We start from the raw sequence: 13,770 nt of genomic DNA on the forward strand, positions 1-13,770 counted from the left end.
ATCCTTGAGCTCACAGCCAAGAGTTTTGGGGGGTTGTTCAGTGTTTGCTTCGGAAATGAGCCTTTTTCTAAGAGAGGAGCATGAAGCCAGAAGATGGAGTCCCACAGGTAGAGGGAAATTCAGCAGGACAGAAAAAAAAAACAGTAAGAGTATTTCCAGCAGAGCCCTGTCTGTCTCCATGAAACTCAGCATGTTCATTCCCCAGCACAAGACTTATTAGTTGCAGAATAGAATGGGGACCCCACAGTAAGGAGTCTTTAATTACAAAACTCTTTTACCTTATTGCTTTTCTGTGGTCCCAATGAAAATGAGCAGTGGCAGTTTCTATTAGAAATGTTAATTACTTTCCTGGGTAATTAGACTCACTGTGTACTGCAAGCACCTGACCCTCCTTTCATAACATTAGAGATGGGAGGGAGGGAAAAAATTGGGGGGTGAGGAGGGGAGGTGGGAGGGGAAAGGAGAGTGTTTATAAACGCTGAGAAAAGCAAAATCATCCAAATTAGTTGAATGGAAAATGAATTTACAGAGGCCGCGAGGGAAAGGCTGGGAGGACAGGAAATCTACTAGGAGGGGCTTTTGAACATGGGGTGGGGTGGGGGGGGGGAAATCTGTCATGAAGATGGAAACAGTGGCAAACTCCTCTCGAAATAATGGGTCTTCAGAGAGATTCCCACTCTTACAGATGAGGCTACTAAGGTACCAGGCTGCTCAGAGATTTCCCGAGGTCACACAGCAGGTAGAGGCAGGGCTGGACCAGAGCCTGGTGAATATTTCCTCCTTCCTTCCTTCAAGCATTCATTGGCTACATGAGAAGGGCTACGTTGGCACCTGGAGAACAGAACTGACACGGTTCTGGTTCTCAAGGAGTTTCAGGTCTGGGGGTGTAGACAGGTAATGGCAACATTGTTGTGAAGGAAGCATGTAGGAGGCTGTGATGAAGAATAATTGGGCCAGAGGCCCTCAGTGTAGGTGGAGCAGTCAGGGAGGGCTTCCCTGGGGACGTGGCTTTTTCCCCGAGACCTGAAGGTTGGGAAGAGTCCTGCTATTTGGAGAGTTGGGGGTGAATGAGTGTATTAATTGGTGTTGTGGGTTGAATAGTGTCCCCCCCACCCCACCAAAGTCATGTCTACCCAGAACCCCAGAATATGACCTTATTGGAAATAAAGGTCTTTATAGATATGATTGGTTAAGATGAGGTCTTACTGGATCAGGGTGCGCCCTAAATCCAGTGATTAGTGGCTTTATAAGAAGAGGAAAATTGGGCACAGACACACAGGGAAGGGGTCCCGTGACGACAGAGGCAGAGATCAGAGTGAGGCAGCTGCAAGCCAAGGAGCACCGAGGATTGCCAGCCACCACAGAAGCTGCAAGAGGCAGGAAGGATTGCCCCCCCCCCACAAGGGGCTTCAGAAGGAGCAGGGCCATGCTGAGACCTTGGTTTCAGCCTCCAGAACCGAGAGAATAAACTTCTGCTATTTGAAGCCACCCCGTTTGTGGTACTTTGCTACAGCATCCCTAGCAAACTAATGTACCTGGATCTCTGACATCACAGACTAAATTCTCAAAATAAGATAGGAGGAGGTCATCATGGGAGCCCTGGGTGAGGAGTCCAGCTTTCCTGCAAACCTGCCTTGTTACTCTGGGCAAGTCATTCCCCACTTTGAGCTTTTATCTAAGTCAGGAAGAACTTGGGGTTCCCAACCCATGGTTGGGAACAAGCTGAATCAGCATCGCCTTGGGGAGGTCGGTTTAGTATGCAGATCCCTGGGCCCATTCTCTCCACCTCCCCACCCTGAAACCAGCATCTCTGGTGAGGCTCTGGAATCTGTATTTCTAACAAACTTCCCCGGAGAGGGAGCCTGATATATCATCAACTCCTTGGAATCTCTGGATTCCAACACCTACCCTAAGGGTCCTTCTAGAGCAGTGTGTGCATTGCTCTAAGGACTGTCCACTCGCCATAAGCCACGCCTGCCCGTCCATGCTGACTTAACACACTGCTGGTGTCTGTGAGAAAACCCAGGCATCCAAGATGCCAGCAGATGCTTGCGCCAAAGGAGAGAGGCAGGCTTGGTCCTCAGAGTCATGAAAGAAGCTGTTTACAGAGCCCTGCTCCTCTTTTAATTTGTTTGTCTTTTCTATTGTGTAACTGAATCTCAGCCACGGGACTCAGCCGAGCCTTGGCAGGGAGGGCAGAAAGCCATCAATACCCAGGACTTACTGACAGTCGTTTCCAAGGCGAGAGGCTCTGTGGGCAGACAGCAGAAAGGCTTGAAACCTGCCAGGCTTCAGAAGCAAGACCATGTGGTGCAGGGGAGGGCGCATGAACTTTCCCAATGAGACAAACCAAGGTTTAAATTCCAGCTCAGCCATGAGCCAGCTGTGTGACCTGGGGCAAATTTCTAAACCTCTCTGTTCCTCAAATTCCTAATCTATGAATCCAAGGGTAACACACCCACCTGGCAGGGTTGCTGGGAGAATTATAACAAGCCCATGGAAGATCCAACGAATTGTGGGTGCCTACTAAACTAAAAATTATTATTATCGTCATTATTATTATCATTATTGAACAGTAGAAGCCTTGTCCTGGAGAATGCCAGTTGATTTGGCAGGGGATGGTACACAACTGCTAGAGCTGCAAGAGGTTATGAAAAGAGCCCGGGATTTGGAATCAGAATTTCTAATTTTGAATTTCAGTTCTGCTGTATTTCCTCTGCGGCCCTGAACAAGTCACTTAAACTCTCTGAACACCGATGTCCTCATCTCCCAAGTGGAGCCCAGAATCCCCATCCTCCCCACCTCGCCTTGTGACAATCAAATGAGACAACATTTGTGAAACTGGGTAAACTCCCAATCTTTTGACAAGTCCAAAAAAGAAATTACTATTATCCAGCCCACTGGTTTGTAAGCCTGGCTGCCCACTGAAATCCCCCAAGGAGCTTCTAAAAAAATACCAGTGTCAGGGCTTCCCTGGTGGCGCAGTGGTTGAGAGTCCGCCTGCCGATGCAGGGGACACGGGTTTGTGCCCCGGTCCGAGAAGGTCCCACATGCCACGGAGCGGCTGGGCCCGTGGGCCATGGCCGCTGAGCCTGCACGTCCAGAGCCTGTGCTTCGCAACGGGAGAGGCCACAACTGTGAGAGCCCGCATACCGCAAAAAAAAAAAAAAAAAAGAAAAAATACCAGTGTCCACACCTCTGCCCAGACCAAATGAACAGCGGTCTCCATGTCTGGGGTCTCAGCAAGGCCGGCAGCCACTAGAAAGCCACGGATCTGGCCCAAAGCCCCCTTTCTGCAGAGGAGGAAGCAAGTCCTCCCCACCCCGACCCTAGGGTGGGGTCTTGCCCACTTTTACACAGCAGGTTATTAACCCTCTGGAGTGTCCCTCACTCCACCCTGCCCTCTGTCAGCATAAAATCCCACCAGACACATTCTCAGGGGCCCATCAGAAAGGATTCTTTGTGGGACTTCCTTGGTGGTCCAGTGGTTAAGACTCCTGCGCTTCCACTGCAGGGGGCGTGGGTTCAATCCCTGGTCCTGGAATTAAGATCCCACATGCTGCGCGGTGCGGCCCAAAACAAAAGAAAAAGAAAGGATTCTTTGTGCTGAATAGTGTCTAGGGATCTAAGGCGCACGTAGCTGGCATTCTCCAGGAGAGCTCTGCCCAGAAGCTCCTCAGTAGTGGGCACTGACCCAGCAGCGGTGTCCTGTTCCTGGGCCATCGAGAGAGGCTGGGACTTTCCTGCAGGTGTCCTGCTGGGGACAGGGGGAAGGTGAACAAGCCTCAGCATAAAACCCGCCTGGTTCCAAGTCCCCCTCTGCCACCGACTAGCTGTGAGTACACCATTAGGCAGGCGGAATAAATGACAATTTTGCTGTTTAAACACAGAGTTTCCCTGCCAGGCGGACTCTGGTTCCTGCACCTTAGAAATGCTTCCTTCAACCCTGGGGTTCAGCGCAGCCCTTTGGATGAATCAGCCCTTTGTGGGCAGGCTCTTTCATCTATAACAGAGCAGATGGGGAGTTAAAGAAGAAGGCTAGGGTGCCAGGAGAAGGCCAGGGAGCAGAGGCAGCGAGGCCTCGGTCTCTGAAAGGCTGTGCAGGGAGGAGGCCCCAGGAGCAGAATTAGGTTGCTAGGAGGAAGGCCCAGGAACGAGATTCAACCCAACAGAAAGAACTTTGTCAGAGTAAGTTGTGAAACAAAGGAGCCAGATGCCTGGTGAGGTAGTAAGCTCCCCGTCACACCGGAATTATGTCTGTGGACGTTGCCCGGCCACTGGTAAGGATGGACATGTGAACTCCAAGGGCCCTTCCATGCTCAGATTCTATGTGTTGATGACCCTGGAGTCCCAGTGACCAGATTTGCAAGCAAAGAGTCAGGCAGACGCTCCAGTCCTCACTTCATCACTTGTTAGTTGTGTGACCTTGAGCAAGTTATTTGATCCCTCTAAGACCGTTCCCTCATCTGCAATACAGCAAACATCACATCCATTTTGAATGACTGGGGCGAGAACTGAACAGTGTACGGTACACAGAGCACTTGAATGGGCCTTGTACACAGTCGAGTCTGAAACAGCAAAGCACCCCAGCCGCCCTCCTAATTGTGTTCACGACCCTCCCGGCAGTTCCTAGGTTCCAGGACATGTGCTGATTAAACAGATTAGTGCACGAAACCAACCGTCACTCACATCCTTGGAGGCCCAGGATTAAATGCTGGTCGCAGTCTCTTCCCATTAAACTCATGCCTCGCAAAGCCCAGGCTGTTTCACAGGGAGAGAGGGCTTAAAGGCCATGCCTAAAAGGAAGCCGCTACTGAGAGGAGAGAAAAAACTAGGCCTAAAGGATCTTGAAGAATGCAGGCGTGGTGCTGGAGCTGAAAACCCACATCTCTGAGTGCGGGTCTGCACTGCTGGGCAGGAAGGCAAGTTCCTTCCTCGGTGCAGGTGCAAGAGCCAGACATTCCAATCCCCAGGGCGCCAGCTGGCTGTCTCCTCCACCGCCTCCCGCTGACCCCGGGCCCACCCTAAAGATGGGAGGTGAGCATCCATCTGCTGGACAAAGGCCAGCCAGGGCCAGAGTGATACCACATGCCCTACCTTCTATGTGTGTGGTGCAAGCAGGGGCTTCCCACTAGGATTTGAGGGGACCACAGCGTGTTCCCACCTTGGTCTCCACAAAGCATCTCCCCTATTAATTTATCACCCAGGCTTGGAGCTTACGACTTTTCAGCTTTTAAAGTACCTCTACTTCTGTTTCCTAAAACTGCATTCCCAGCCGTCAGGAAATCAAAGAAGAAAATGGTCCAAACCATTTCCAACAGCTAAGAATTCCTAGTTGGCTTGGAAATCATCTCACCTACCCTGAGCTTCCTCTAGAAATGAATTTTAGAGCCAGCCATAGCACAATAATAATGCTTTCTCATGTATATTTGTTCTCAATAGTAACTTTGTGCTTAAAACCACCATGATTTATTACTTCTGCAATTCTGGGGTCCACTGAGTTCTGCTGGGTGGTTCTTCTGCTTTACGTGGAGCAGCTGAGGTCTCTCTGTATTCCGTAGGAGCTTAGCTGGGAGCGATGCTGAGCTGAGCGTCACTCTCATCGCCCTCATCCACCAGGGCTCTGTCCACGTGGCCTCTCATCACCCACTAGTCTAACCAAGTTTCTTTCACAGTACAATGGCTGCCTTCCCAGAGTGAGGGTCTGAGAGGAGAAACCCCAGTGCGCACGTATATGTCAATCCTTTACTCGATTATGCTCGCTGATGGCCCATTGGCCTAAACAAGTCACAGGGACACAGGCTACACAGGGCATGAACACTAGGAAGTGAGGTCACATGGGGAGCCACCAGTGTGAAATCTACCACAATTAACTTATTTGATGATAAGCCCCTGAAAGACAGCTTGTCTACCCCATGCACTCTTGTATCCCCAGTCCTAGGAGACTGGTGAATACATCTGATCCTGCAAGCACCCTGAGATACAGTTAAATCAAAAAGATGATCTCTGTTTGCAGACAGCTGTGAGAGCCTGCAGTCACGCAGCTAGCTAGGGGCTGGTGCCCAGGACATCGAGCCCAGGTCTATCATCCTTTCCTCTCCACTATTCCTGCTAATCTTGTCATATAAACTTTTTTCTGCCAGCCCCTCCTTACCCTGTATGTCTCTTCTCTCCAAACTTCCTGGTGACATGATTAATTATTTATAAATGAACATTTAAATGCGCCAGAATATGTGTTATTTAAAGGAAGCCTGTGGTGACTGATGGAGTAATGAAAATAATCATTTATTCCACAAGCATTTATCGGGGCTCAGTTTGCACCAGGCACTGTGCGGGCAGTGGTGGAGGAACAATGGAGGGATTCGGGGTTAGAAGATGGGGCTGCTGCCCTCAGGGAGCTAAATCACTTATGCTTCCAGCAACAGATATTTGTCCGGCACCTCCTGTGTGTCTGACTAAGTACCAGGCAACAGGGGTGAACCCAGCACCGTTTCTGCCCTCAAGATGCTCACAGACTGGCCGGGATGCCAGCCAGCACGCATCCCGCATCACGTGGGTGTAATGGGATAGCCGTGTTTGGGAAAGGTCCTCTGAGGGTGGAGAAGGGCCAAACTCTGCCTGGTGGAGAGACAGGGGTCAAAGAAAGCTTCCCAGGGACAGTGACCTACGAACTGTCCCTGGACACTGAAGAAGGTGACACAGTAGACGAGATCCCAGAGAGCCACTCAGGCTGGGACAAGAAGGCACTAAAGATAATCCAAGTCACTAAGTCGGGGACAGAGGGTCTCCTGCATCCTGTGTGCAGAGCCGGTCTCCTAAGATGCACAGCCCAAGGCTGCTCTACCCAGAGGTACCAGCTTGGCCAGAAGGTGCTTCCCTGCCGCATCCTGCAGGTCCCGTCAAGGTCATGTGCTTGCACAGGCCTTCCCTGCCGACCAGAACGGTCCCTCCTTTGCTACCACTCCATGTTTATCTCCTTCATGGAGCTTGGCCCTGACATGGCCGACTTGCTCATTATCTGTCACCTCCACTCAAAATAGCTCCATGGGGGTAGGGACTTGGCTACTCTCTGACATCCCTATTAGAATGGAAGCTGCATAGGGACCAGGACTTTGTCTGGTTCATGTGTCAAGCACCTATAGGAATCTCTGGCACCTAGAATGTGATTAAAGAATGAATGAAGGCAAGGGTCCCCAGCGGGAGGAATGAGAGGCTGGGGAGTAGGGGGGCCACCAGGAGTAAGTCCTAGGAGTCCTATGACTTTAGAACAAGCCCTATCTGAGTGTCAATATTGCCTCTGTCCCTTACTCAATCACAGACTATTGGAAAGCAATCCCCCTCTTCAGACCCCCCAGATTCATCATCCCCGTTGCCAGGCATCCTTTTCCAGATCAAATTTCAGAACAAGTACAAGGGTTCTATTTTTGACAGGTCTTGAGATTGTGGGGGCAGCCTTATGGGTCCACCAGGGAGGTCAGGCCTGGCAGGAGGCCAGCCAACATCGTATGATCAACATCGTGATGAGGTATGAAATTCAAAGCTCAGCTGTGCTTGGTTCCAGAGAGAGGGCAAGAAGCAAGAGAGATTTCTTATGGACCTTTGTGTTTTCATACATGCTGATCCCCCTTCAGGAAAATCCTTCCCTCCCTTTACATGGTGAATTCTTATCCATCCTTCAAAACCCCACTGAAATACGCCCCCTTCTCTGAAAACAGCTCTGACCCGCACTGCATTAGTCACTCTCTCTTCTGTACTCCCGTCAGAACTGGAACATGATTCTATGAATACTTTATCATTTTTGCTGTTCAATGAGACCTTTCCTAGAGCAGAGGTGGCCTGATCTCTCTGTAGCTCCAATGCCCGTCACAGAACCTCATACATACTACGCCTAATAATAACCACCATTTGGTACGCACACACTCTATTTCCAGGCTCTATGCCAAGAGTTTTATGTACATCATTTAACTGAATCCTTACAACAGCCCAGAGAGTTGGATTCTAATAGGATCCCATGTTGCAGGTGAGTAAACTGAATGATGGAAGTAGAATCTACTACATGTCTGATGAGTGTGTGTTCAGTAAACGGGAAAATGAGGAAGTGACTGAGTGACAGAATTAAAAAATAAAGTCATTTGTTTTAATTTTAGCTGCCTTTGTCTTCTAGGGAGGTGATCCCTGGGACATCCTCTTAGACTGAAGTGTTCAACATCCAGTCCTTAGAATCCCTGGGTGCTCAGCATGGAAGGAAGGTTGAATAGAAAGTATAGAATAGGGAGACCTTCAAGATGGCAGAGGAGTAAGACGTGGAGATCACCTTCCTCCCCACAAATACATCAAAAATACATCTACACGTGGAACAACTCCTACAGAACACCTACCGAACGCTGACAGAAGACCTCAGACTTCCCAAAAGGCAAGAAAATCCCCACATACCTGGGTAGGGCAAAAGAAAAAAGGAAAAACAGAGACAAAAGAATAGGGACAGGACCCGCACCTCTGGGAGGGAGCTGTGAAGGAGGAAAGGTCTCCACACACTAGAAGCCCCTTCGCGGGCGGAGACTGCGGGTGGCGGAGGGGGAAAGCTTCGGAGCCGCGGAGAAGAGCGCAGCAACAGGGGTGCGGAAGGCAGAGCGGAGAGATTCCCGCACAGAGGATCAGGGCCGACCGGCACTCACCAGCTCGAGGCTTGTCTGTTCACTCGCCGGGGCGGGCGGGGCTGGGAGCTGAGGCTCGGGCTTCGGTCGGAGCGCAGGGAGAGGACTGGGGTTGGCGGCGTGAACACAGCCTGCAGGGGGTTAGTGCGCCACGGCTGGCCGGGAGGGAGTCCGGGAAAAGGTCTGGAGCTGCCGAAGAGGCAAGAGACTTTTTCTTCCCTGTTTGTTTCCTGGTGCGCGAGGAGAGGGGATTAAGAGCGCTGCTTGAAGGAGCTCCAGAGACAGGCACGAGCCGCGGCTAAAAGCGCGGACCCCAGAGACGGACATGAGACGCTAAGGCTGCTGCTGCCGCCACCAAGAAGCTTGTGTGCGAGCACAGGTCAATATCCACACCCCCCTTCTGGGGAGCCTTTGCAGCCCGCCACTGCCACGGTCCCGGGATGCAGGAACAACCCCACGGGGAGAACGCACGCACGGCGCGCCTCAGGCTGGTGCAACTTCACGCCGGCGCAACGTCACGCCGGCCTCTGCCGCCACAGGCCCGCCCTGCACGCAGTGCCCCTCCCTCCCCCCGCCCACCCCCGGCCTGAGTGAGCCAGAGCCCGCGAATCAGCGGCTCCTTTAACCCCGTCCTGTCTGAGCTAAGAACAGACGCCCTCCAGCGACCTACACGCAGAGGCGGGGCCAAATCCAAAGCTGAGCCCCTGGGAGCTGTGAGAACAAAGAAGAGAAAGGGAAATCTCTCCCAGTAGCCTTAGAAGCAGCGGGTTAAAGCTCCACAATCAACTTCATGTGCCCTGCATCTGTGGAATACATGAATAGACAACAAGTCATCCCAAATTGAGGAGGTGGACTTTGAGAGCAAGATTTATGATTTTTTCCCCTTTTCCTCTTTTTGTGAGTGTGTATGTGTATGCTTCTGTGTGAGATTTTGTCTGTATAGCTTTGCTTCCACCATTTGTCCTAGGGTTCTATCTGTCCAGTTTTTTTTAATTAAAAAAATTTTTTTTCTTAATATTTTTTATTTTAATAACTTTATTTTATTTTATCGTACTTTATTTTATTTTACTTTACCTTCTTTCTTTCTTTCCTTCCTTCCCTCCGTCCTTCCTTCCTTCCTCCCTCCCTCCCTCCCTCCCTGCCTCCTTTCTTTCTTTCTTTCTTTCTACTTCTACTAATTCGTTCTTTCTACTTTTTCTCCCTTTTATTCTGAGCCATGTGGATGAAAGGCTCTTGGTGCTGCAGCCAGGAGTCAGTGCTGTGCCTCTGAGGTGGGAGAGCCAACTTCAGGACCCTGGTCCACAAGAGACCTCCCAGCTCCATGTAATATCAAACAGCGAAAATCTCCCAGAGATCTCCATCTCAACACCAGCACCCAGCTTCACTCAACGACCAGCAAGCTACAGTGCTGGACACCCTAAGCCAAACGACTAGCAAGACAGGAACACAACACCACCCATTAGAAGAGAGGCTGCCTAAAATCATAATACGTCCACAGACACCCCAAAACACACCACCAGATGTGGACCTGCCCAACAGAAAGACAAGATCCACCCTCATCCACCAGAACACAGGCACTAGTCCCCTCCACCAGGAAGCCTACACAACACACTGAACCAACCTTAGCCACTGGGGACAGACACCAAAAACAACATGAACTACGAACCTGCAGCCTGCAAAAAGTAGACCCCAAACACAGTAAGATAAGCAAAATGAGAAGACAGAAAAACACACAGCAGATGAAGGAGCAAGATAAAAACCCACCAGACCTAACAAATGAAGAGGAAATAGGCAGTCTACCTGAAAAAGAATTCAGAATAATGATAGTAAAGATGATCCAAAATCTTGGAAATAGAATAGACAAAATGCAAGAAACATTTAACAAGGACCTAGAAGAACTAAAGATGAAACAAGCAACGATGAACAACACAATAAATGAAATTAAAAATACTCTCGATGGGATCAATAGCAGAATAACTGAGGCAGAAGAACGGATAAGTGACCTGGAAGATAAAATAGTGGAAATAACTACTGCAGAGCAGAATAAAGAAAAAAGAATGAAAAGAACTGAGGACAGTCTCAGAGACCTATGGGACAACATTAAACGCACCAACATTCGAATTATAGGGGTTCCAGAAGAAGAAGAGAAAAAGAAAGGGGCTGAGAAAATATTTGAAGAGATTATAGTTGAAAACTTCCCTAATATGGGAAAGGAAATGGTTAATCAAGTTGAGGAAGCACAGAGAGTCCCATACAGGATAAATCCAAGGAGAAATACGCCAAGACACATATTAATCAAACTGTCAAAAATTAAATACAAAGGAAACATATTAAAAGCAGCAAGCGAAAAACAACAAATAACACACAAGAGAATCCCCATAAGGTTAACTGCTAACCTTTCAGCAGAAACTCTGCAAGCCAGAAGGGACTGGCAGGACATATTTAAAGTGATGAAGGAGAAAAACCTGCAACCAAGATTACTCTACCCAGCAAGGATCTCATTCAGATTTGATGGAGAAATTAAAATCTTTACAGACAAGCAAAAGCTGAGAGAGTTCAGCACCACAAAACCAGCTTTACAACAACTGCTAAAGGAACTTCTCTAGGGAAGAAACACAAGAGAAGGAAAAGACCTACAATAATGAACTCAAAACAATTAAGAAAATGGGAATAGGAATATACATATCAATAATTACCTTAAATGTAAATGGACTAAATGCTCCCACCAAAAGACACAGACTGGCTGAATGGATACAAAGACAAGACCCATATATATGCTGTCTACAAGAGACCCACTTCAGAACTAGAGACACGTACAGACTGAAAGTAAGGGGATAGAAAAAGATATTCCATGCAAATGGAAACCAAAAGAAAGCTGGAGTAGCAATTCTCAATATCAGACAAAATAGACTTTGAAATAAAGACTATTAGAAGAGACAAAGAAGGACACTACATAATAATCAAGGGATCGATCCAAGAAGAATATATAACAATTGTAAATATTTATGCACCCAACATAGGAGCACCTCAATACATAAGGCAAATACTAACAGCCATAAAAGGGGAAATCGACAGTAACACATTCATAGTAGGGGACTTTAACACCCCACTTTCACCAATGGACAGATCATCCAAAATGAAAATAAATAAGGAAACACAACCTTTAAATGATACATTAAACAAGGTGGACTTAATGGATATTTATAAGACATTCCATCCAAAAACAACAGAATACACATTTTTCTCAAGTGCTCATGGAACATTCTCCAGGATAGATCATATCTTGGGTCACAAATCAAGCCTTGGTAAATTTAAGAAAATTGAAATTGTATCAAGTATCTTTTCCGACCACAACGCTATGAGACTAGATATCAATTACAGGAAAAAATCTGTAAAAAATACAAACACATGGAGGCTAAACAATACACTACTTAATAACGAAGTGATCACTGAAGAAATCAAAGAGAAAATCAAAAAATACCTAGAAACAAATGACAATGGAGACACGACGACCCAAAACCTATGGGATGCAGCAAAAGCAGTTCTAAGAGGGAATTTTATAGCAATACAATCCTACCTTAAGAAACAGGAAACATCTCGAATAAACAACCTAACCTTGCACCTAAAGGAATTAGAGAAAGAAGAATAAAAAACCTCAAAGTTAGCAGAAGGAAAAAATTCATAAAAATCAGATCAGAAATAAATGAAAAAGAAATGAAGGAAACAGTAGCAAAGATCAATAAAACTAAAAGCTGGTTCTTTGAGAAGATAAACAAAATTGATAAGCAATTAGCCAGACTCATCAAGAAAAAAAAGGGAGAAGACTCAAATCAATAGAATTAGAAATGAAAAAGGAGAAGTAACAACTGACACTGCAGAAATACAAAAGATCATGAGAGATTACTACAAGAAACTCTATGCCAATAAAATGGACAACCTGGAAGAAACGGACAAATTCTTAGAAAAGCACAACCTGCCAAGACTGAATCAGGAAGAAATCGAAAATATGAACAGACCAATCACAAGCACTGAAAAATGAAACTGTGATTAAAAATCTTCCAACAAACAAAAGCCCAGAACTAGGTGGCTTCACAGGCGAATTCTATCAAACATTTAGAGAAGAGCTAACACCTATCCTTCTCAAACTCTTCCAAAATATAGCAGAGGGAGGAACACTCCCAAACTCACTCTACGAGGCCACCATCACCTTGATACCAAAACCAGACAAGGATGTAATAAAGAAAGAAAACTAGAGGCCAATATCACTGATGAACATAGATGCAAACATCCTCAACAAAATACTAGCAAACAGAATCCAACAGCACATTAAAACTATCATACACCATGATCAAGTGGGGTTTATTCCAAGAATGCAAGGATTCTTCAATATATGCAAAACAATCAACGTGATAAACCATATTAACAAATTGAAGGTGAAAAACCATATGATCATCTCAATAGATGCAGAGAAAGCTTTCGACAAAATTCAACACCCATTTATGATAAAAACCCTGCAGAAACTAGGCATAGAGGGAACTTTCCTCAACATAATAAAGGCCATATATGACAAACCCACAGCCAACGTCGTTCTCAATGGTGAAAAACTGAAAGCATTTCCACTAAGATCAGGAACAAGACAAGGTTGCCCACTCTCACCACTCTTATTCAACATAGATTTGGAAGTTTTAGCCACAGCCATCAGAGAAGAAGAGGAAATAAAAGGAATCCAAATCGGAAAAGAAGGAGTAAAGCTGTCACTGTTTGCAGATGACATGATACTCTACATAGAGAATCCTAAAGATGCTACCAGAAAACTACTAGAGCTAATCAATGAATTTGGTAAAGTAGCAGGATACAAAATTAATGCACAGAAATCTCTTGCAGTCCTATACACTAATGATGAAAAATCTGAAAGTGAAATCAAGAAAACACTCCCATTTACCATTGCAACAAAAAGAATAAAATATCTAGGAATAAACCTACCTAAGGAGACAAAAGACCTGTATGCAGAAAATTATAAGACACTGATGAAAGAAATTAAAAATGATACAAATAAATGGAGAGATATACCATGTTCTTGGATTGGAAGAATCAACATTGTGAAAATGACTATACT

This window comes from Delphinapterus leucas, chromosome 11, assembly GCF_059928025.1.
Source record: "Delphinapterus leucas isolate spDelLeu-1000000601 "Yukka" chromosome 11, BTC_Dleu_Yukka2, whole genome shotgun sequence".
NCBI classification, from domain to species: domain Eukaryota; kingdom Metazoa; phylum Chordata; class Mammalia; order Artiodactyla; family Monodontidae; genus Delphinapterus; species Delphinapterus leucas.